The sequence below is a fragment of the Lolium rigidum genome, chromosome 2, assembly GCF_022539505.1.
Source record: "Lolium rigidum isolate FL_2022 chromosome 2, APGP_CSIRO_Lrig_0.1, whole genome shotgun sequence".
In the NCBI taxonomy this organism is placed as follows: domain Eukaryota; kingdom Viridiplantae; phylum Streptophyta; class Magnoliopsida; order Poales; family Poaceae; genus Lolium; species Lolium rigidum.
The window spans coordinates 292,055,689-292,079,225 of record NC_061509.1 but is presented as its reverse complement, the minus strand read 5'-3'; positions in this window follow the sequence as shown (position 1 = coordinate 292,079,225).

Here is a 23,537-nt window from a genome sequence, read left to right as displayed (position 1 = left end):
TTATTCCTAAGTGCGTCAATTTGACGGAAACCATGGCTTTGTGATTTTTTTGCTTTCTCGTCGAGATGTCGCTGCATCTTTTCGGACCATGGCTTGTTCAGGTGCGTCCCGAGCGTTGGCTACCCGGACTCTGTCTCGCAAAGTACGACAAAGTCCGGTTCCAAGTTTCAGTAATCAACGCCGTGATAGGGAGGGCGCGAACACCTTTCAGCACACCATTGTACACCTCTGACATGTTGGTGGTCATTATGCCGTACCGTGCCCCAGAGTCGTGAGAAAGCGCCCACTTTCTTAAATCGGGGCTACTCTCGGAAATCCACGTAGACAAATTAACTGTCCTGGTATTGCCCCTCCGATCTGTTCTCTGTGGCAACGCAGCTTTCTCAATTTCGGCATTGATTCCACTCCAAATTGCATTCATCTTCTCTTCTGTCTTCTCGCATGCACATTCTCTTGAACAGCTTGAACCAATCCTTGTTCTTGAACTTTGAGTAAAAATTGGCTGCCAAATGCCGCATGCACCACCTTGTCTCTAGATCGGGCCACCCCCAATCTGGATCTTGTGCCACCTTCATAAATTCGAGCACACTCAATAGCCCCGTGTTGCGATCAGAGATGATGCAAACATTGGGGCGATTTCCGACAACTGAAGTCTTCAAGCAAGCATAAGAACCGGAACCAGCTATCTTTGTTCTCGCTCTCCACCAATGCATATGCAATAGGAAGGAGCTGATTGTTTGCATCGGCTGCGATCGCCAACAGGAGTGTGCCCTTGTACTTTCCAGTGAGGAAGGTACCATCTATTGACAACACCGGACGACAGTGTTGAAATGCTCGTATAGCCTGCGGGAATGCCCAGAATAAACGGTCAAGTATTTCTTCATTTTGCTCCCTGGGGTGTGGACGTTCTCTCCTGAATACATGAGTCCCCGGGTTACTTGATGATATCTGATGGAGCAGTCTGGGGGATAGGCCATATGCTTGCTCATATGTGCCATATAGCCTCTGGAAAATGTCCTCCTTGGCACGCCTTGCCTTTCCGGAGCTGACAAAGAAGCCAATCTGATCTTCTGCAGTCTCTTGCAGCGTCTTCACACTAACATTGATGTCTTTTTCCACCGCCACTTGCAAGATATGTGACAAATATTTTGCGGTGACATTGCGGTGCTTAGCCATAGCCCCCACCTGCTCGCAACTATGTGGTTCTATTTTTGAGATATGCCAGGGCTGACATACCCCATAGCTCTTTCGAGCGATCACTCTCCCCATGCACCCCTCATTCAATTTGACACATATCACTTTTAGCTGACTTCGATCAGATCGCTTCACTTCGTGCTCCCGAGATATGCTCAATGCATACCTCTTTATTGCCCGGTCAGCGGAGTCCTTGTCGTGGAAACTTTGCCCAACTAGTAGACTATCCTCTCCTAGGCCCGGAACAGACCGAAATTCATTGCTTATGGTCATGGTCTCGCAGGAAGTCGTGGTCCATTGGACTCGGGACCGCCCTCTGGGGAGGACCTACTCCTTCTTCATCCGACGAGGATTCGGACGAAGATGAACGAGCATCATCATCCAACGCCTCAGGCAATCCCTCCACATGTTCGCTGATGTCGACGACCGCGGACCAATATCCTAGGTCAACATTATGGTGGCTAGGCATCTGCTCCGATGGGTCGATGCTACGAGCAGCGGTCATGGCAAGCTGATCCGACGAGCCGGTGCTAGGGCCTGCGGTGATGGACAGCTGCTCTTCCGCAGCGCTCCTACCGCTTCCAAGCATCATCGTAGCTGAAATAAACTTCACATACACCATCGGCCGTCCGTACATAGCAGCACCAGGTGTGCTTGCAAACCTCATGTACGTACGCCAATTTGTATCATTTTTTACATCCCGCAAACCCCAACGGGGAGGTCCATTCCCTTCTACAACGATAAGAGCCTCAACCGTCATCCTCTCGTCCACGCATCCCCCGACCAAAAGGGGCTCGGATGATTTTTCTTACATCCGCAAATGCTCTATTGACCATATCTATCACCGCAACTTCCATCGTGTCGCAGTTCGAGAAATCCACCCCACCGAATTCGTCACGTACGACGTCCCCATAGTACACTACCAAATTTTCCATCGTACCTACCGCACAACCAGATTTTTAAAATAATATTAGTAACATCCTACCTTAAATCATATTACTGTTTTAATAATTTCATTACAACACTTATTCTAACATGGCGGTAAGACTTTACGAAAATAATTAATCCTTCCTTTTCTAAATAATACGGCAAAAAAATACACAAGACAAAATATTAAAAGACATCATATATATACCTTAATTTGCAGATAGATATTCTTCCAAATAATAATTTACGCGCCACAATAATCCAAGTAATAACTGTGAGAGAGCATGTGCATACTTCAATCCACCTAAAATACACATTAAAATTTGCGAGTTAAAGCATGTTCCTAACATACGGTTATTAGTTCAACAAATTATCCATCTCTTTAATTTTCAGTCATACATGCAATAATAGTACGCTGCACTACGTGTTGTTCTATTTCAAATTAAATTACATCCTTCATAAAATCTCACTCGCTGTACATAATATGCTAATACACGGTATATAGTTATAACATGTGCATGTTTCTTTTGTTTTGCGATAATCCAAGAAGAATACACAGGGTCATCAACGAATAAAATCAATCTAACATACGCACACATTACTTCGAAAAATTAGACCATTTTCTCATATACGTCGTGTAGTTACGTCCAATAATACTACACTATAATAATACTACACTACATATAGTCATGCTGCATTTCAATTTCACTCATACATATACAATATGTCTACATCACACACCATCATGTTGCATTTCTAACTATAATTACGTGCTTCTAAAAATATTAGAGTGCCTTACATGCTATGCTAATATAATGATGCGTGTCTACTTACTAGAAATGGAAACATAAAAATTATGCATGTACGAATAAAATCAAATATCCAAATGAACTAACCTTGTTGTTTTCCCTTCTATTGCATCATGCACTTAATCAACGAACTATGGTTGTGTTCTCAGGAGGAGAGGAGACTAACTAAGTGTGTTCTTTGAGCTCATACGGGAAGACAGAGGAGAGCAGCTGCGCGTGTTCGCGACAATGCAAGCAGCGGCTGGTTATAAAGCATGCGGCGCTGCATACTTTCGGTGGTCACGTTTCTGTATCAGCAATCAATTTTCTGTACAACTACAGTCTCTAATAGAGCTGAAAGTGCAAAAACTAGTGCCAAATAGACTCAAACCGGAGCAAACAGCCTCGGAATCAGAGACAGCTCGAATCTGACAAAGTTTGCGTGGGAATCAGAGCCATCAACGTCGGAATCCGCGCCGTCAACGCGCTGTGCAGAGCTGTCGGGAGCAGCACATGCCGCCACCGGTCGCGGCGGCAGGCTGCCAGCTCAGCGTGCCGCCGGCAGCTACGGCGGCAGGGCGACGTCGGCGTCCGTCCGTCGACGGCCGGCTCACGGAGGCGGACATGCCGCCGCGGCTGACGGCGGCAGGCCCTCCCGCCACCGGCTCCGGCGGCAGGTGCCACGCGTCGCCTGGCCGTGCTGCCGCCACGGCATTTTTGGCATTTCCGTTCAAAGGTGGTCCTTTTTGACATTAAATTGGGGCAGGTGGTCCTTTTTGACAAAATTTCGCATATAGAGGCTGCGCGTGTGACCTTGGTTCAGGGCCTTCGATGCAGCCGATGTGAGGAGGTCGAGGAGAAGCTCCCCCCCCCTTCCCAACCCACCCACCGCCGCGATTTGTTGCTAACGGCGCTGAGGTGGAAAAAGGTGTATGCCCCTTGCTGCCGCGTTGTGCCTTGCATCTTGGGTGTTCCTTGAGGACACCGATAATGAATACGACGAAGGGGAACTGGTCCCCAGACCCGCTGGCCACCAAGACCATCAACGTTGTTGCTGCTGTTGTCAAGGTTGATGGCAATGAGGTGGAGTGTGTGGCGGTCGAGCGTGATGGATTGCAGGGGTAATGTCGCTGCGCGGCCCACACCGTCCGGCTCTGCTAGCTCCGCCAACTGCTCGTCGTCCTGCTCCTGATTGGCTCAAGGGAAGATGTTGCAGGTGCCTATCTCCTGGTCACGGCGCTACCGTTTGCAACAATCCCTTCAGGTGCTCTCGATGCCATGAGAACGGTCACCGGGCACGTGACTTCGTAACGCTTTGCGTCTTCTCAACTTGTTGGTAGGCCTATCGCGTCATCGTCCCGCTAAGCGCATGCTCCTTACCGAACCCAGTTTGAGGTCTCGCTCCCGTCCAATGTGCCTCATCGTCGGTCTTGGCCGTTAGTTGTTTTTGCTCATGTTGGCTCTTTGACTTATATGCAATCTGCTTTGGAGAAGCATGATGAGTTCTTACAGGTGGTTGTTCGTCTATTCACGAGGTTGTTGGCTCCTTGCACGTCTGGTTCCTAGCGATTGGAGGCTTTTATGGAGCAGCGGAAGCTGCGTTGGATAGCCTCTCCCGGACGCATCTGCCTGATGTTGGTAAAGTGGGCATGAGCAGAGCGGGGTCTTTATGGTTGTTTCTCTCCTCCTGCCAGGAGGAGCTTGGTAGTCACGGCTCCAGTCATGCAGATCATGCATGGAGTTGTGTGATGGTGTGGTTACGTCTCCTTCCGTCGAGGAAGTGAGGTCTGACTCGCACGATATCTCGGTTGTGGCTTCTCCCTTGAGTCGAGCATTTGGCTTTGAAAAGAGTGGTGTTGTTAGTGTCGCATTCTATCTCTCTCGCCTGAGTTCGGCAAGCATATGGTTATTGTTGATGGACTGGTGGGGTTGCTAAGTCAGGGTTGTTGGCAACGGTGCTCGGAGTTGTCGTTGCCAAAGAGGTTTATGTTTTTCTCGCCACCTTGGTTGTTGCCTACCCTAGATCTGCAGTTGATTGATGGGTGTCGTGTTTGGAGTGTTCGTATCGCTTTATGGTCTCTTGCGTTGGCTAGAGTGGTGCGGCCATGTTGTTTTGGTCTCCTGGGTGTGTTTAGGTATGCTGTTTGTGTGACCATTCCCTTTTTTTTCTAAGGTTTCGCCCGGTTTTCGCCCGATTCTTTCCTAGAAAATGAGTAACGATCTCTTCTTAATTAATGGATCATGCAAAGATTTTGGCTCCATTTCGAGAAAACATCATTCAAAGATTGCAAGTGGCAGTTTTATTTGCTCACAAGTTATTACAGGTCACACCTTAATTTTTTTTAGCATATCACACCTTAATTTGTCTCCTGATCAAAAAAGAAAGGATTGAAGCTTGTCGGCTTTCTTTCTTTTGGGTCTTTCAATATTCGAAAACGGCATTTGAAGGTTTCAAAAAACTGAAACAAATCTAACATATTTTGAGATTTCTTGAATAATGTGTGAGCAAAATTTGAGCCCGAGATACCTTATAGTCTGGGCTGCACAAAAAAGAGCATCCGACACATTTTGAGATTTTGAAATTTTGCATTGTTTGCTACTATAAACGTCATATTTAAACATAGCTCTGAATATAAAGTCTTTCAAGTTAAAACTTTTGACGTTGGTATAACAGAACATTGTGTACATCTATATTTAATTTCCTATTTTTATAAAATCTTTGAAATGTCATTCTCGATTTTTTTTTAAAGAACAGCTAGCTCGGGTTGCATTTATGGTTTCCGGGTGTCAGCTGGATGAAGCATTTTGGTCAATGACTAGAGACTTTTTGATCTCATAAAAAATAAGGAGACCTTTTCCATCTATTTTGGGTGATGCCTGCCAGTTCATGAACCTGCATCCATGTACGCGTTCATTGAACTGGATTGCATTCGGATGGGGCCGTTGACTGGCTGCCACCGCTACTCGGAAGAAGATAAGGGCATCTCCAACCGGGCGACCCAAACGGACGCGCTGGACCGTCTGTTTTGGGCCGTTTGCGTGGCCGCCCGGACACGCGGACAGCGCCCCGCGTCCGCGTGTCCGTTTGGGTCGCATGCGGCGCCCAACGCAGCGACCCAAAAAGACACCACGTGGTTCGTCTTTGTTGCGCGGCGCTGTGCCATGGCAGGCCTCGACGGGACAGCCATGGTGGGCGGCGGAACGCGCGGGAAAGATCCCGCGCGCACCAAGGTTCCCGCGCGCGAAAACGCCATTGGCGCGCGCTCGCGCCCAAGTTTCCCGCCAGACCGTTGATGGCGTGTAACTCACACGTTCGTTGGGAACCCCAAGAGGAAGTTATGATGCGCACAGCAGTAAGTTTTCCCTCAGAAAGAAACCAAGATTTATCGAACCAGGAGGAGCCAAGAAGCACGTTGAAGGTTGATGGCGGCGGGATGTAGTGCGACGCAACACCAGGGATTCCGGCGCCAACGTGGAACCTGCACAACACAACCAAAGTACTTTGCCCCAACGAAACAGTGAGGTTGTCAATCTCACCGGCTTGCTGTAACAAAGGATTAACCGTATTGTGTGGATGATGATTGTTTGCAAGAAAACAGTAAAGAACAAGTATTGCAGCAGATTTGTATTTCAGTATAAAAGAATGGACCGGGGTCCACAGTTCACTAGAGGTGTCTCTCCCATAAGATAAAAACATGTTGGGTGAACAAATTACAGTCGGGCAATTGACAAATAGAGAGGGCATAAAAATGCACATACATGTCATGATAAATATAGTGAGATTTAATTGGGCATTACGACAAAGTACATAGACCGCCATCCAACTGCATCTATGCCTAAAAAGTCCACCTTCAGGTTATCATCCGAACCCCTTCCAGTATTAAGTTGCAAAACAACAGACAATTGCATTAAGTATGGTGCGTAATGTAATCAACAACTACATCCTTAGACATAGCATCAATGTTTTATCCTTAGTGGCAACAGCACATCCATAACCTTAGGGGTTTCTGTCACTCCCCCAGATTCACGGAGACATGAACCCACTATCGAGCATAAATACTCTCTCTTGGAGTTAGTAGCATCAACTTGGCCAGAGCCTCTACTAATAACGGAGAGCATGCAAGATCATAAATAACACATAGGTAATAACTTGGTAATTAACATAACATGGTATTCTCTATCCATCGGATTCCGACAAACACAACATATAGTATTACAGATAGATGATCTTGATCATGTTAGGCAGCTCACAAGATCCAACAATGAAGCACAATGAGGAGAAGACAACCATCTAGCTACTGCTATGGACCCATAGTCCAGGGGTGAACTACTCACTCATCACTCCGGAGGCGACCATGGCGGTGAAGAGTCCTCCGGGAGATGAATCCCCTCTCCGGCGGGGTGCCGGAGGAGATCTCAGAATCCCCCGAGATGGGATTGGCGGCGGCGGCGTCTCAGTAAGGTTTTCCGTATCGTGGCTCTCGGTACTGGGGGTTTCGCGACGGAGGCTTTAAGTAGGCGGAAGGGCAACGTGTGGGGCCACACGAGGGCCCCACACCACAGGTCGGCGCGGCCAAGGCCTGGGCCGCGCCGCCCTATGGTGGCGGCGCCTCGTGGCCCCACTTCGACTCCTCTTCGGTCTTCTGGAAGCTTCGTGGCAAAATAGGACCCTGGGCGTTGATTTCGTCCAATTCCGAGAATATTTCGTTACTAGGATTTCCGAAACCAAAAACAGCAGAAAACGACAGCGGCTCTTCGGCATCTTGTTAATAGGTTAGTTCCAGAAAATGCACGAATATGACATAAAGTGTGCATAAAACATGTAGATATCATCAATAATGTGGCATGGAACATAAGAAATTATCGATACGTCCGAGACGTATCAGCATCCCCAAGCTTAGTTCCTGCTCGTCCCGAGCGGGTAAAACGATAACAAAGATAATTTCTGAAGTGACATGCCATCATAATCTTGATCATACTATTTGTAAACATATGTAATGAATGCAGCGATCAAAACAATGGTAATGACATGAGTAAACAAGTGAATCATAAAGCAAAGACTTTTCATGAATAGTACTTCAAGACAAGTGATACGTCTTCGACGTATCGATAATTTCTTATGTTCTATGCCATATTATTGATGATACCTACATGTTTTATGCACACTTTATGTCATATTCGTGCATTTTCTGGAACTAACCTATTAACAAGATGCCGAAGTGCCAGTTCCTGTTTTCCGCTGTTTTTGGTTTCAGAAATCCTAGTAACGAAATATTCTCGGAATTGGACGAAACGAAGACCCAGGGGCCTATTTCGCCACGAACCTTCCAGAAGACCGAAGAGCATACGAAGTGGGGCCACGAGGTGGCGACACCACATGGCGGCGCGGCCAAGGGGGGCCCGCGCCGCCCTATGGTGTGGGCCCCTCGTCGGGCCCCCGACTCTGCCCTTCCGCCTACTTAAAGCCTCCGTCGCGAAACCCCTGAGGCGAAAAACCACGATACGGAAAACCTTACTGAGACGCCGCCGCCGCCGATCCCATCTCGGGGGATTCCGGAGATCTCCTCCGGCACCCTGCCGGAGAGGGGATTCATCTCCCGGAGGACTCTACACCGCCATGGTCGCCTCCGGAGTGATGAGTGAGTAGTTCACCCCTGGACTATGGGTCCATAGCAGTAGCTAGATGGTTGTCTTCTCCTCATTGTGCTTCATTGTTGGATCTTGTGAGCTGCCTAACATGATCAAGATCATCTATCCGTAATACTCTATGTTGTGTTTGTCGGGATCCGATGGATAGAGAATACCATGTTATGTTAATTATCAAGTTATTACATATGTGTTGTTTATGATCTTGCATGCTCTCCGTTACTAGTAGAGGCTCTGGCCAAGTTTTTGCTTTTAACTCCAAGAGGGAGTATTTATGCTCGATAGTGGGTTCATGCTCGCATTGACACCGGGACGAGTGACGAAAGTTCTAAGGTTGTGTTGTGCTTGTTGCCACTAGGGATAAAACATTGGCGCTATGTCCGAGGATGTAGTTGTTGATTACATTACGCACCATACTTAATGCAATTGTCTGTTGCTTTGCAACTTAATACTGGAAGGGGTTCGGACGATAACCTGAAGGTGGACTTGATACGTCTCCGACGTATCGATAATTTCTTATGTTCTATGCCATATTATTGATGATACCTACATGTTTTATGCACACTTTATGTCATATTCGTGCATTTTCTGGAACTAACCTATTAACAAGATGCTGAAGTGCCAGTTCCTGTTTTCTGCTGTTTTTGGTTTCAGAAATCCTAGTAACGAAATATTCTCGGAATTGGACGAAACGAAGACCCAGGTTCCTATTTTCACCGGAAGCATCCGGAACACCCGGGAAGGACCGGAGGGGGGCACTCGGGCCCCCAAACCATAGGCCGGCGCGGCCCGGGCCCCGGCCGCGCCGCCATATGGTGTGGCCACCCCTTCGACCCTCCTGCGCCGCCTCTTCGCCTATATAAAGCCTCCGTCGCGAAAACCACGATGCGAAGAACCACGATACGGAAAACCTTCCGGAGCCGCCGCCATCGCGAAGCCAAGATCCGGGGGACAGGAGTCTCTGTTCCGGCACCTGCCGGAGCGGGGAAGTGCCCCCGGAAGGCTTCTCCATCTACACCGCTGCCATCTCCACCGCCATCTTCATCACCGCTGCTGCTCCCATGAGGAGGGAGTAGTTCTCCATCAAGGCTCGGGGCTGTACCGGTAGCTATGTGGTTCATCTCTCTCCTATGTGCTTCAATACAATAATCTCATGAGCTGCCTTACATGATTGAGATTCATATGATGATGCTTGTAATCTAGATGTCATTATGCTAGTCAAGTGAGTTTTACCTATGTGATCTCCGGAGACTCCTTGTCCCACGTGTGTAAAGGTGACGAGTGTGTGCACCGTGTGGGTCTCTTAGGCTATATTTCACAGAATACTTATTCACTGTTGAATGGCATAGTGAGGTGCTTATTTATATCTCTTTATGATTGCAATATGTTTGTATCACAATTTATCTATGTGCTACTCTAGCAAAGTTATTAAAGTAGTTCTATTCCTCCTGCACGTGTGCAAAGGTGACAGTGTGTGCACCGTGTTAGTACTTGGTTTATGCTATTATCATGATCTCTTGTAGATTGCGAAGTTAACTATTGCTATGATAATATTGATGTGATCTATTCCTCCTACATATGCATGAAGGTGACAGTGTGCATGCTATGCTAGTACTTGGTTTAGTCTTTTGATCTATCTTACACTAAAGGTTACTAAAATATGAGCATTATTGTGGAGCTTGTTAACTCCGGCATTGAGGGTTCATGTAATCCTACGCAATGTGTTCATCATCCAACAAAAGTGTAGAGTATGCATTTATCTATTCTGTTATGTGATCAATGTTGAGAGTGTCCACTAGTGAAAGTGTAATCCCTAGGCCTTGTTCCTAAATACTGCTTTCGCTGCTTGTTTACTGTTTTACTGCGTTACTACTGCTGCGTTAGTACTGCTTGTTTCATCGTCCTGGGCAAAGCACTTTTACCGGTGCCGTTGCTACTATTTATTCATACCACCTGTATTTCACTATCTCTTCGCCGAACTAGTGCACCTATTAGGTGTGTTGGGGACACAAGAGACTTCTTGCTTTGTGGTTGCGGGGTTGCATGAGAGGGATATCTTTGACCTCTTCCTCCCCGAGTTCGATAAACCTTGGGTAATCCACTTAAGGGAAACTTGCTCGCTGTTCTACAAACCTCTCGCTCTTGGAGGCCCAACACTGTCTACAAGAATAGAAGCTCCCGTAGACATCAAGCACTTTTACGGCGCCGTTGCCGGGGAGGAAAGGTAAAAAGGCACTCATACTCCGGTTCCAGTGTAACGGTACTTTTACGGCGCCATTGTGTTTGTGCTCGAAGCTATTTCCTTTAGATCCTGCAATTGCATCTTTTTGTTTCTTGTTTACACTAGTTTGGCATAATGGACAACAATGAGCTTCTTATTCTATTTCCTGATTTAAAACATGGATTGTTTGATGCGAAAATTAAAAAACCTATGGAATCTTATTTGCATGCTTGGTAGTAATATTAGTATGAACGCTTTGAACACCATTGTTGATAATAATATAGAAAGTTCTAAGCTTGGGGAAGCTTGTTTTCATGATCTTTTTAGTCCCCCAAGCATTGAGGAGAAAATTTTCTTTGATGATACTTTGCCTCCTATTTACGATGATTATAATGATAGTGGTCTTTTGGTACAACCTACTATGGAGAGTAAATTTTATTGTGATTATACTATGCCTCCTACACTTGATGAGAATAATAATGATAGCTACTTTGTTGAATTTGCTCCCGCTATTACTAATAAAATTGATTATGCCTATGTGGAGAGTAATAATTTTATGCATGAGACTCATGATAAGAATGCTTTATGTGATAGTTATATTGTTGAGTTTGCTCATGTTGCTACTGAAAGTTATTATGAGAGAGGAAAATATGGTTGTAGAAATTTTCATGTTACTAAAACACCTCTCTATGTGCTGAAATTTTTGAAGCTACACTTGTTTTATCCTCTTATGATTGTCACTTTGTTCTTCATGAATTCATTTGTGTACAAGATGCCTCTGCATAGGAAGCATGTTAGACTTAAATGTGTTTTGAATTTGCCTCTTGATGCTCTCTTTTGCTTCAAATACTATTTCCTGCGAGTGCATCATTAAAACTGCTGAGCCCATCTTAATGGCTATAAAGAAAGAACTTCTTGGGAGATAACCCATGTGTTATTTTGCTACAGTACTTTGTCTTAAATTTGTGTATTGGAAGTTGTTTACTACTGTAGCAACCTCTCCTTATCTTAGTTTTATGTTTTGTTGTGCCAAGTAAAGTCTTTGATAGTAAAGTAAATACTAGATTTGGATTACTGCGCAGTTCCAGATTTCTTTGCTGTCACGAATCTGGGTCTAATTCTCTGTAGGTAACTCAGAAAATTATGCCAATTTACGTGAGTGATCCTCAGATATGTATGCAACTTTCATTCAATTTGGGCATTTTCATTTGAGCAAGTCTGGTGCCCTTTTAAAATTCGTCTTTACGGACTGTTCTGTTTTGACAGATTCTGCCTTTTATTTCGCATTGCTTCTTTCGCTGTGTTGGGTGGATTTCTTTGTTCCATTACCTTCCAGTAGCTTTGAGCAATGTCCAGAAGTGTTAAGAATGATTGTGTCACCTCTGAACATGTGAGTTTTTGATTATGCACTAACCCTCTAATGAGTTTGTTTCGAATTTGGTGTGGAGGAAGTTTTCAAGGGTCAAGAGAGGAGGATGATATACTATGATCAAGGAGAGTGAAAGCTCTAAGCTTGGGGATGCCCCGGTGGTTCACCCTTGCATATTCTAAGAAGACTCAAGCGTCTAAGCTTGGGGATGCCCAAGGCATCCCCTTCTTCATCGACAACATTATCAGGTTCCTCCCGTGAAACTATATTTTTATTCCGTCACATCTTATGTACTTTGCTTGGAGCGTCGGTTTGTTTTTGTTTTTTGTTTTGTTTGAATAAAATGGATCCTAGCATTCACTTTATGGGAGAGAGACACGCTCCGCTGTAGCATATGTACAAATATGTCCTTAGGCTCTACTCATAGTATTCATGGCGAAGTTTCTTCTTCGTTAAATTGTTATATGGTTGGAATTGGAAAATGCTACATGTAGTAACTCTAAAATGTCTTGGATAATTTGATACTTGGCAATTGTTGTGCTCATGTTTAAGCTCTTTCATCATATACTTTGCACCCATTAATGAAGAAATACTTAGAGCTTGCTAATTTGGTTTGCATATTTGGTTTCTCTAGAGTCTAGATAACATCTAGTATTGAGTTTTGAACAACAAGGAAGACGGTATGGAGTCTTATAATGTTTACCATATGTCTTTTATGTGAGTTTTGCTGTACCGTTCATCCTTGTGTTTGTTTCAAATAACCTTGCTAGCCTAAACCTTGTATCGAGAGGGAATACTTCTCATGCATCCCAAATACTTGAGCCAACCACTATGCCATTTGTGTCCACCATACCTACCTACTACATGGTATTTATCCGCCATTCCAAAGTAAATTGCTTGAGTGCTACCTTTAAAACTCCATCATTCACCTTTGCAATATATAGCTCATGGGACAAATAGCTTAAAAACTATTGTGGTATTGAATATGTACTTATGCACTTTATCTCTTATTAAGTTGCTTGTTGTGCGATAACCATGCATCTGGGGACGCCATCAACTACTCTTTGTTGCATATCATGTGAGTTGCTATGCATGTCCGTCTTGTCTGAAGTAAGAGAGATCTACCACCTTCATGGTTGGAGCATGCATATTGTTAGAGAAGAACTTTGGGCCGCTAACTAAAGCCATGATTCATGGTGGAAGTTTCAGTTTTGGACATATATCCTCAATCTCATATGAGAATAATAATTGTTGCCACATGCTTATGCATTAAAGAGGAGTCCATTATCTGTTGTCCATGTTGTCCCGGTATGGATGTCTAAGTTGAGAATAATCAAAAGCGAGAAATCCAAAATGCGAGCTTTCTCCTTAGACCTTTGTACAGGCGGCATGGAGATACCCCATTGTGACACTTGGTCAAAACATGTGCATTGCAAAGATCCGGTAGTCCAAGTTAATTAGGACAAGGTGCGGGCACTATTAGTATACTATGCATGAGACTTGCAACTTGTAAGATATAATGTACATAACTCATATGCTTTATTACTACCGTTGACAAAATTGTTTCATGTTTTCAAAATAAAAGCTCTAGCACAAATATAGGAATCGATGCTTTCCTCTTTGAAGGACCATTCTTTTTACTTTTATGTTGAGTCAGTTCACCTATCTCTCTCCACCTCCAGAAGCAAACACTTGTGTGAACTGTGCATTGATTCTTACATATTTGCATATTGTACTTGTTATATTACTCTATGTTGACAATTATCCATGAGATATACATGTTACAAGTTGAAAGCAACCGCTGAAACTTAATCTTCCTTTGTGTTGCTTCAATACCTTTACTTTGATTTATTGCTTTATGAGTTAACTCTTATGCAAGACTTATTAATACTTGTCTTGAAGTACTATTCATGAAAAGTCTTTGCTTTATGATTCACTTGTTTACTCATGTCATTACCATTGTTTTGATCGCTGCATCCACTACATATGTTTACAAATAGTATGATCAAGGTTATGATGGCATATCACTTCAGAAATTATCTTTGTTATCGTTTTACCCGCTCGGGACGAGCAGAACTAAGCTTGGGGATGCTTGATACGTCTCCGACGTATCGATAATTTCTTATGTTCTATGCCATATTATTGATGATACCTACATGTTTTATGCACACTTTATGTCATATTCGTGCATTTTCCGGAACTAACCTATTAACAAGATGCCGAAGTGCCGGTTCTCGTTTTCTCGTTGTTTTTGGTTTCAGAAATCCTAGTAACGAAATATTCTCGGAATTGGACGAAACGAAGACCCGGGTTCCTATTTTCACCGGAAGCATCCAGAACACCCGGGAAGGACCGGAGGGGGGCACCGGGCCCCCGGACCATAGGCCGGTGCGGCCCAGGCCCCGGCCGCGCCGCCATATGGTGTGGCCACCCCTTCGACCCTCCTGCGCCGCCTCTTCGCCTATATAAAGCCTCCGTCGCGAAAACCCCGATGCGAAGAACCACGATACGGAAAACCTTCCGGAGCCGCCGCCATCGCGAAGCCAAGATCTGGGGGACAGGAGTCTCTGTTCCGGCACCCTGCCGGAGCGGGGAAGTGCCCCCGGAAGGCTTCTCCATCTACACCGCTGCCATCTCCACCGCCATCTTCATCACCGCTGCTGCTCCCATGAGGAGGGAGTAATTCTCCATCAAGGCTCGGGGCTGTACCGGTAGCTATGTGGTTCATCTCTCTCCTATGTGCTTCAATACAATAATCTCATGAGCTGCCTTACATGATTGAGATTCATATGATGATGCTTGTAATCTAGATGTCATTATGCTAGTCAAGTGAGTTTTACCTATGTGATCTCCGGAGACTCCTTGTCCCACGTGTGTAAAGGTGACAGTGTGTGCACCGTGTGGGTCTCTTAGGCTATATTTCACAGAATACTTATTCACTGTTGAATGGCATAGTGAGGTGCTTATTTTGTATCTCTTTATGATTGCAATATGTTTGTATCACAATTTATCTATGTGCTACTCTAGCAAAGTTATTAAAGTAGTTCTATTCCTCCTGCACGTGTGCAAAGGTGACAGTGTGTGCACCGTGTTAGTACTTGGTTTATGCTATGATCATGATCTCTTGTAGATTGCGAAGTTAACTATTGCTATGATAATATTGATGTGATCTATTCCTCCTACATATGCATGAAGGTGACGAGTGTGCATGCTATGCTAGTACTTGGTTTAGTCTTTTGATCTATCTTACACTAAAGGTTACTAAAATATGAGCATTATTGTGGAGCTTGTTAACTCCGGCATTGAGGGTTCGTGTAATCCTACGCAATGTGTTCATCATCCAACAAAAGTGTAGAGTATGCATTTATCTATTCTGTTATGTGATCAATGTTGAGAGTGTCCACTAGTGAAAGTGTAATCCCTAGGCCTTGTTCCTAAATACTGTTGTCGCTGCTTGTTTACTGTTTTACTGCGTTACTACTGCTGCGTTAGTACTGCTTGTTTACTGTCCTGGGCAAAGCACTTTTCTGGTGCCGTTGCTACTATTTATTCATACCACCTGTATTTCACTATCTCTTCGCCGAACTAGTGCACCTATTAGGTGTGTTGGGGACACAAGAGACTTCTTGCTTTGTGGTTGCGGGGTTGCATGAGAGGGATATCTTTGACCTCTTCCTCCCTGAGTTCGATAAACCTTGGGTAATCCACTTAAGGGAAACTTGCTGCTGTTCTACAAACCTCTGCTCTTGGAGGCCCAACACTGTCTACAAGAATAGAAGCTCCCGTAGACATCAGGACTTTTTAGGCATAGATGCAGTTGGATGGCGGTCTATGTACTTTGTCGTAATGCCCAATTAAATCTCACTATACTTATCATGATATGTATGTGCATTGTTATGCCCTCTCTATTTGTCAATTGCCCGACTGTAATTTGTTCACCCAACATGCTTTTATCTTATGGGAGAGACACCTCTAGTGAACTGTGGACCCCGGTCCATTCTTTTAATACTCGAAATACAAATCTGCTGCAATACTTGTTTTATCGTTTTCTCTGCAAACAATCATCTTCCACACAATTCGGTTAATCCTTTGTTACGAGCAAGCCGGTGAGATTGACAACCACACTCGTTTCATTGGGGCAAAGTACTTTGGTTGTGTTGTGCGGGTTCCACGTTGGCGCCGGAATCTCCGGTGTTGCGCCGCACTACATCCCGTCGCCATCAACCTTCAACGTGCTTCTTGACTCCTACTCGGTTCGATTAAACCTTGGTTTCTTACCGAGGAAACTTACCGCTGTGCGCATCACACCTTCCTCTTGGGGTTCCCAACGGACGTGTCAACTACACGCATCAAGCAAATTTCTGGCGCCGTTGCCGGGGAGATCAAGACACGCTGCAAGGGGAGTCTCCACTTCCCAATCTCTTTACTTTGTTTTTGTCTTGCTTTATTTTATTTACTAGTTTGTTTGCTGCATTATATCCAAAAAAAATTAGTTGCTAGCTTTACTTTATTTACTATCTTGCACTCTATATCAAAAACACAAAAAAATTAGTTTACTTGCATTTACTTTATCTAGTTTGTTTTATTTACTACTGTTAAAATGGCCAACCCTGAAAATACTAAGTTGTGTGACTTCACTAGCACAAATAATAATGATTTCTTATGCACACATATTGCTCCACCTGCTACTACAGCGGAATTCTTTGAAATTAAACCCGCTTTATCGAATCTTGTTATGCGAGAGCAATTTTCTCGGTGTTAGTTCCGATGATGCTCGCTGCCCATCTCAATAATTTTGTTGAACTATGTGAAATGCAAAAATATAAAGATGTAGATGGTGACATTATAAAATTAAAATTGTTCCCTTTCTCATTAAGAGGAAGAGCTAAAGATTGGTTGCTATCTCTCGCCTAAGAATAGTATTGATTCATGGACTAAATGCAAGGATGCTTTTATTGGTAGATATTATCCCCCTGCTAAAATTATATCTTTGAGGAGTAGCATAATGAATTTTAAACAATTGGATAATGAACATGTTGCTCAAGCTTGGGAAAGAATGAAATCTCCGGTTAAAAATTGCCCAACCCATGGACCGACTACTTGGATGATCATCCAAACCTTCTATGCAGGACTAAATTTTTCTTCGCGGAATTTATTGGATTCAGCTGCTGGAGGTACCTTTATGTCCATCACTCTTGGTGAAGCAACAAAGCTTCTTGATAATATGATGGTTAATTACTCTGAATGGCATACGGAAAGAGCTCCACAAGGTAAGAAGGTAAATTCTGTTGAAGAATCCTCTTCCTTGAATGATAAGGTTGATGCTATTATGTCTATGCTTGCGAATGATAGGACTAATGTTGATCCTAATAATGTTCCATTAGCTTCATTGGTTGCCCAAGAAGAACATGTTGATGTAAACTTCATTAAAAATAATAATTTCAACAACAATGCTTATCGGAACAATTCTAGTAATAACTATAGGCCATATCCTTATAATAATGGTAACGGTTATGCTAATTCTTATGGGAATTATTACAACAATAATAGGAATACACCCCCTGGACTTGAAGCCATGCTTAAAGAATTTATTAGTACACAAACTGCCTTTAACAAATCTGTTGAGGAAAAGCTCAATAAAATTGATATTCTTGCTTCTAGAGTTGATAGTCTTGCCTCAGATGTTGATCTTTTGAAATCGAAAGTTATGCCTAATAGGGATATTGAAAATAAAATTGTTACTACAGCAAATGCCATCCAAGTTAGAATTAATGAGAATATAAGATTAATGGCTGAACTGCGTGCTAGGTGGGATAGAGAAGAAAATGAAAAACTAGCTAAAAAGGAAAATGTAGCTAAAGTTTGGACTATTACCACCACTAGCAATGCTAATAATTCACATGTTGCTGCACCTCCTACTATCAATGGTAAAATAATTGGTGTTGGCAATGCTTCTACTCCTAGTGCAAAGTGCGCAAAATTACCTGAAATCGCTAAAACTCACTGAAACCGCTTGTGATAAAACTGCTGAAATTTTTTCCAACCTTGGGGATGATAATCCCATTGCTTTAGATTGTAATGATTTAGATTTTGATGATTGCCACATCTCTGAAGTTATAAAGTTCTTGCAAAAACTTGCTAAGAGTCCCAATGCTAGCGCTCGTAAACTTGGCTTTCACAAAACATATTACAAATGCTCTCATAAAAGCTAGAGAAGAGAAACTAAAACTTGAAACTTCTATTCCTAGAAAGCTAGAGGATGGTTGGGAGCCCATCATTAAAATGAGAGTCAAAGATTTTGATTGTAATGCTTTATGTGATCTTGGTGCAAGTATTTCTGTTATGCCTAAGAAAGTCTATGATATGCTTGACTTGCCACCATTGAAGAATTGTTATTTGGATGTTAATCTCGCTGATAATGCTAAAAAGAAACCTTTGGGGAGAGTTGATAATTTTCATATTATGGTTAACAATAACCTTGTCCCCGTTGATTTTGTTGTCTTGGATATTGAATGCAATGCATCTTGCCCCATTATATTGGGAAGACCTTTTCTTCGAACCGTTGGTGCTACTATTGATATGAAGGAAGGTAATATTAAATATCAATTTCCTCTCAAGAAAGGTATGGAACACTTCCCTAGAAAGAGAATGAAGGTACCTTATGATTCTATTATTAGAACAAATTATGATGTTGATGCTTCATCTCTCGATGTTACTTGAGTTACACTTTCTGCGCCTAGCTGAAAGGCGTTAAAGAAAAAAGCGCTTATGGGAGACAACCCATGTTTTTACTCCAGTATTTTTGTTTTATATTTGTGTCTTGGAAGTTGTTTACTACTGTAGCAACCTCTCCTTATCTTAGTTTTGAGTTTTGTTGTGCCAAGTAAAGTCTTTGATAGTAAAGTAAGTACTAGATTTGGATTACTGCGCAGTTCCAGATTTCTTTGCTGTCACGAATCTGGGTCTACCTCCCTGTAGGTAGCTCAGAAAATTAAGCCAATTTACGTGCATGATCCTCAGATATGTACGCAACTTTCATTCAATTTGAGCATTTTCATTTGAGCAAGTCTGGTGGCCTAATAAAATCCATCTTTACGGACTGTTCTGTTTTGACAGATTCTGCCTTTTATTTTGCATTGCCTCTTTCGCTATGTTGGATGAATTTCTTTGATCCATTAATGTCCAGTAGCTTTATGCAATGTCCAGAAGTGTTAAGAATGATTGTGTCACCTCTTAACATGTGAATTTTTATTATGCACTAACCCTCTAATGAGTTGTTTCGAGTTTGGTGTGGAGGAAGTTTTCAAGGATCAAGAGAGGAGTATGATGCAATATGATCAAGGAGAGTGAAAGCTCTAAGCTTGGGGATGCCCCGGTGGTTCACCCCTGCATATTATAAGAAGACTCAAGCGTCTAAGCTTGGGGATGCCCAAGGCATCCCCTTCTTCATCGACAACATTATCGGGTTCCTCCCCCGAAACTATATTTTTATTCCGTCACATCTTATGTACTTTGCTTGGAGCGTCGGTTTGTTTTTGTTTTTGTTTTGTTTGAATAAAATGGATCCTAGCATTCACTTTATGGGAGAGAGACACGCTCCACTGTAGCATATGGACAAATATGTCCTTAGGCTCTACTCATAGTATTCATGGCGAAGTTTCTTCTTCGTTAAATTGTTATATGGTTGGAATTGGAAAATGCTACATGTAGTAACTCTAAAATGTCTTGGATAATTTGATACTTGGCAATTGTTGTGCTCATGTTTAAGCTCTTGCATCATATACTTTGCACCCATTAATGAAGAAATACTTAGAGCTTGCTAATTTGGTTTGCATATTTGGTTTCTCTAGAGTCTAGATAACATCTAGTATTGAGTTTTGAACAACAAGGAAGACGGTATGGAGTCTTATAATGTTTACAATATGTCTTTTATGTGAGTTTTGCTGTACCGTTCATCCTTGTGTTTGTTTCAAATAACCTTGCTAGCCTAAACCTTGTATCGAGAGGGAATACTTCTCATGCATCCAAAATACTTGAGCCAACCACTATGCCATTTGTGTCCACCATACCTACCTACTACATGGTATTTATCCGCCATTCCAAAGTAAATTGCTTGAGTGCTACCTTTAAAATTCCATCATTCACCTTTGCAATATATAGCTCATGGGAGAAATAGCTTAAAAACTATTGTGGTATTGAATATGTACTTATGCACTTTATCTCTTATTAAGTTGCTTGTTGTGCGATAACCATGCTTCTGGGGACGCCATCAACTATTCTTTGTTGAATATCATGTGAGTTGCTATGCATGTCCGTCTTGTCCGAAGTAAGAGAGATCTACCACCTTTATGGTTGGAGCATGCATATTGTTAGAGAAGAACTTTGGGCCGCTAACTAAAGCCATGATTCATGGTGGAAGTTTCAGTCTTGGACATATATCCTCAATCTCATATGAGAATAATAATTGTTGCCACATGCTTATGCATTAAAGAGGAGTCCATTATCTGTTGTCCATGTTGTCCCGGTATGGATGTCTAAGTTGAGAATAATCAAAAGCGAGAAATCCAAAATGCGAGCTTTCTCCTTAGACCTTTGTACTGGCGGCATGGAGGTACCCCATTGTGACACTTGGTTAAAACATGTGCATTGCAAAGATCCGGTAGTCCAAGTTAATTAGGACAAGGTGCGGGCACTATTAGTATACTATGCATGAGGCTTGCAACTTGTAAGATATAATGTACATAACTCATATGCTTTATTACTACCGTTGACAAAATTGTTTCATGTTTCAAAATAAAAGCTCTAGCACAAATATAGCAATCGATGCTTTCCTCTTTGAAGGACCATTCTTTTTACTTTTATGTTGAGTCAGTTCACCTATCTCTCTCCACCTCAAGAAGCAAACACTTGTGTGAACTGTGCATTGATTCCTACATACTTGCATATTGTACTTGTTATATTACTCTATGTTGACAACTATCCATGAGATATACATGTTACAAGTTGAAAGCAACCGCTGAAACTTAATCTTCCTTTGTGTTGCTTCAATACCTTTACTTTGATTTATTGCTTTATGAGTTAACTCTTATGCAAGACTTATTAATACTTGTCTTGAAGTACTATTCATGAAAAGTCTTTGCTTTATGATTCACTTGTTTACTCATGTCATTACCATTGTTTTGATCGCTGCATTCACTACATATGTTTACAAATAGTATGATCAAGGTTATGATGGCATATCACTTCAGAAATTATCTTTGTTATCGTTTTACCCGCTCGGGACGAGCGGAACTAAGCTTGGGGATGCTTGATACGTCTCCGACGTATCGATAATTTCTTATGTTCTATGCCATATTATTGATGATACCTACATGTTTTATGCACACTTTATGTCATATTCGTGCATTTTCTGGAACTAACCTATTAACAAGATGCCGAAGTGCCGGTTCTCGTTTTCGCTGTTTTTGGTTTCGAAATCCTAGTAACGAAATATTCTCGGAATTGGACGAAACGAAGACCCAGGGGCCTATTTCGCCACGAACCTTCAGAAGACCGAAGAGCATACGAAGTGGGGCCACGAGGTGGCGACACCACATGGCGGCGCGGCCAAGAGGGGGCCCGCGCCGCCCTATGGTGTGGGCCCCTCGTCAGGCCCCCGACTCTGCCCTTCCGCCTACTTAAAGCCTCCGTCGCGAAACCCCTGAGGCGAAAAACCACGATACGGAAAACCTTGCGAGACGCCGCCGCCGCCGATCCCATCTCGGGGATTCGGAGATCTCCTCCGGCACCCTGCCGGAGAGGGGATTCATCTCTCGGAGGACTCTACACCGCCATGGTCGCCTCCGGAGTGATGAGTGAGTAGTTCACCCCTGGACTATGGGTCCATAGCAGTAGCTAGATGGTTGTCTTCTCCTCATTGTGCTTCATTGTTGGATCTTGTGAGCTGCCTAACATGATCAAGATCATCTATCCGTAATACTCTATGTTGTGTTTGTCGGGATCCGATGGATAGAGAATACCATGTTATGTTAATTATCAAGTTATTACATATGTGTTGTTTATGATCTTGCATGCTCTCCGTTACTAGTAGAGGCTCGGCCAAGTTTTTGCTTTTAACTCCAAGAGGGAGTATTTATGCTCGATAGTGGGTTCATGCCCGCATTGACACCGGGACGAGTGACGAAAGTTCTAAGGTTGTGTTGTGCTCGTTGCCACTAGGGATAAAACATTGGCGCTATGTCCGAGGATGTAGTTGTTGATTACATTACGCACCATACTTAATGCAATTGTCTCGTTGCTTTGCAACTTAATACTCGGAAGGGGTTCGGACGATAACCTCGAAGGTGGAATTTTTAGGCATAGATGTAGTTGGATGGCGGTCTATGTACTTTGTCGTAATGCCCAATTAAATCTCACTATACTTATCATGACATGTATGTGCATTGTTATGCCCTCTCTATTTGTCAATTGCCCGATCGTAATTTGTTCACCCAACATGCTTTTATCTTATGGGAGAGACACCTCTAGTGAACTCGTGGACCCCGGTCCATTCTTTTAATACTCGAAATACAAATCTGCTCGCAATACTTGTTTTACTCGTTTTCTCTCGCAAACAATCATCTTCCACACAATTCGGTTAATCCTTTGTTACAGCAAGCCGGTGAGATTGACAACCTCACTCGCTTCGTTGGGGCAAAGTACTTTGGTTGTGTTGTGCGGGTTCCACGTTGGCGCCGAATCTCCGGTGTTGCGCCGCACTACATCCCGCCGCCATCAACCTTCAACGTGCTTCTTGACTCCTACTCGGTTCGATTAAACCTTGGTTTCTTATCGAGGAAACTTGCCGCTGTGCGCATCACACCTTCCTCTTGGGGTTCCCAACGGACGTGTCAACTACACGCATCAACAAGCATCAATAAGTCTTGCATAAGAGTTAACTCATAAAGCAATAAATCAAAGTAAAGGTATTGAAGCAACACAAAGGAAGATTAAGTTTCAGCGGTTGCTTTCAACTTGTAACATGTATATCTCATGGATAATTGTCAACATAGAGTAATATAACAAGTGCAATATGCAAGTATGTAGGAATCAATGCACAGTTCACACAAGTGTTTGCTTCTTGAGAAGGAGAGAGATAGGTGAACTGACTCAACATAAAAGTAAAAAGAATGGTCCTTCAAAGAGGAAAGCATCGATTGCTATATTTGTGCTAGAGCTTTTATTTTGAAAACATGAAACAATTTTGTCAACGGTAGTAATAAAGCATATGAGTTATGTAAATTATATCTTACAAGTTGCAAGCCTCATGCATAGTATACTAATAGTGCCCGCACCTTGTCCTAATTAGCTTGGACTACCGGATCATCGCAATACACATGTTTTAACCAAGTGT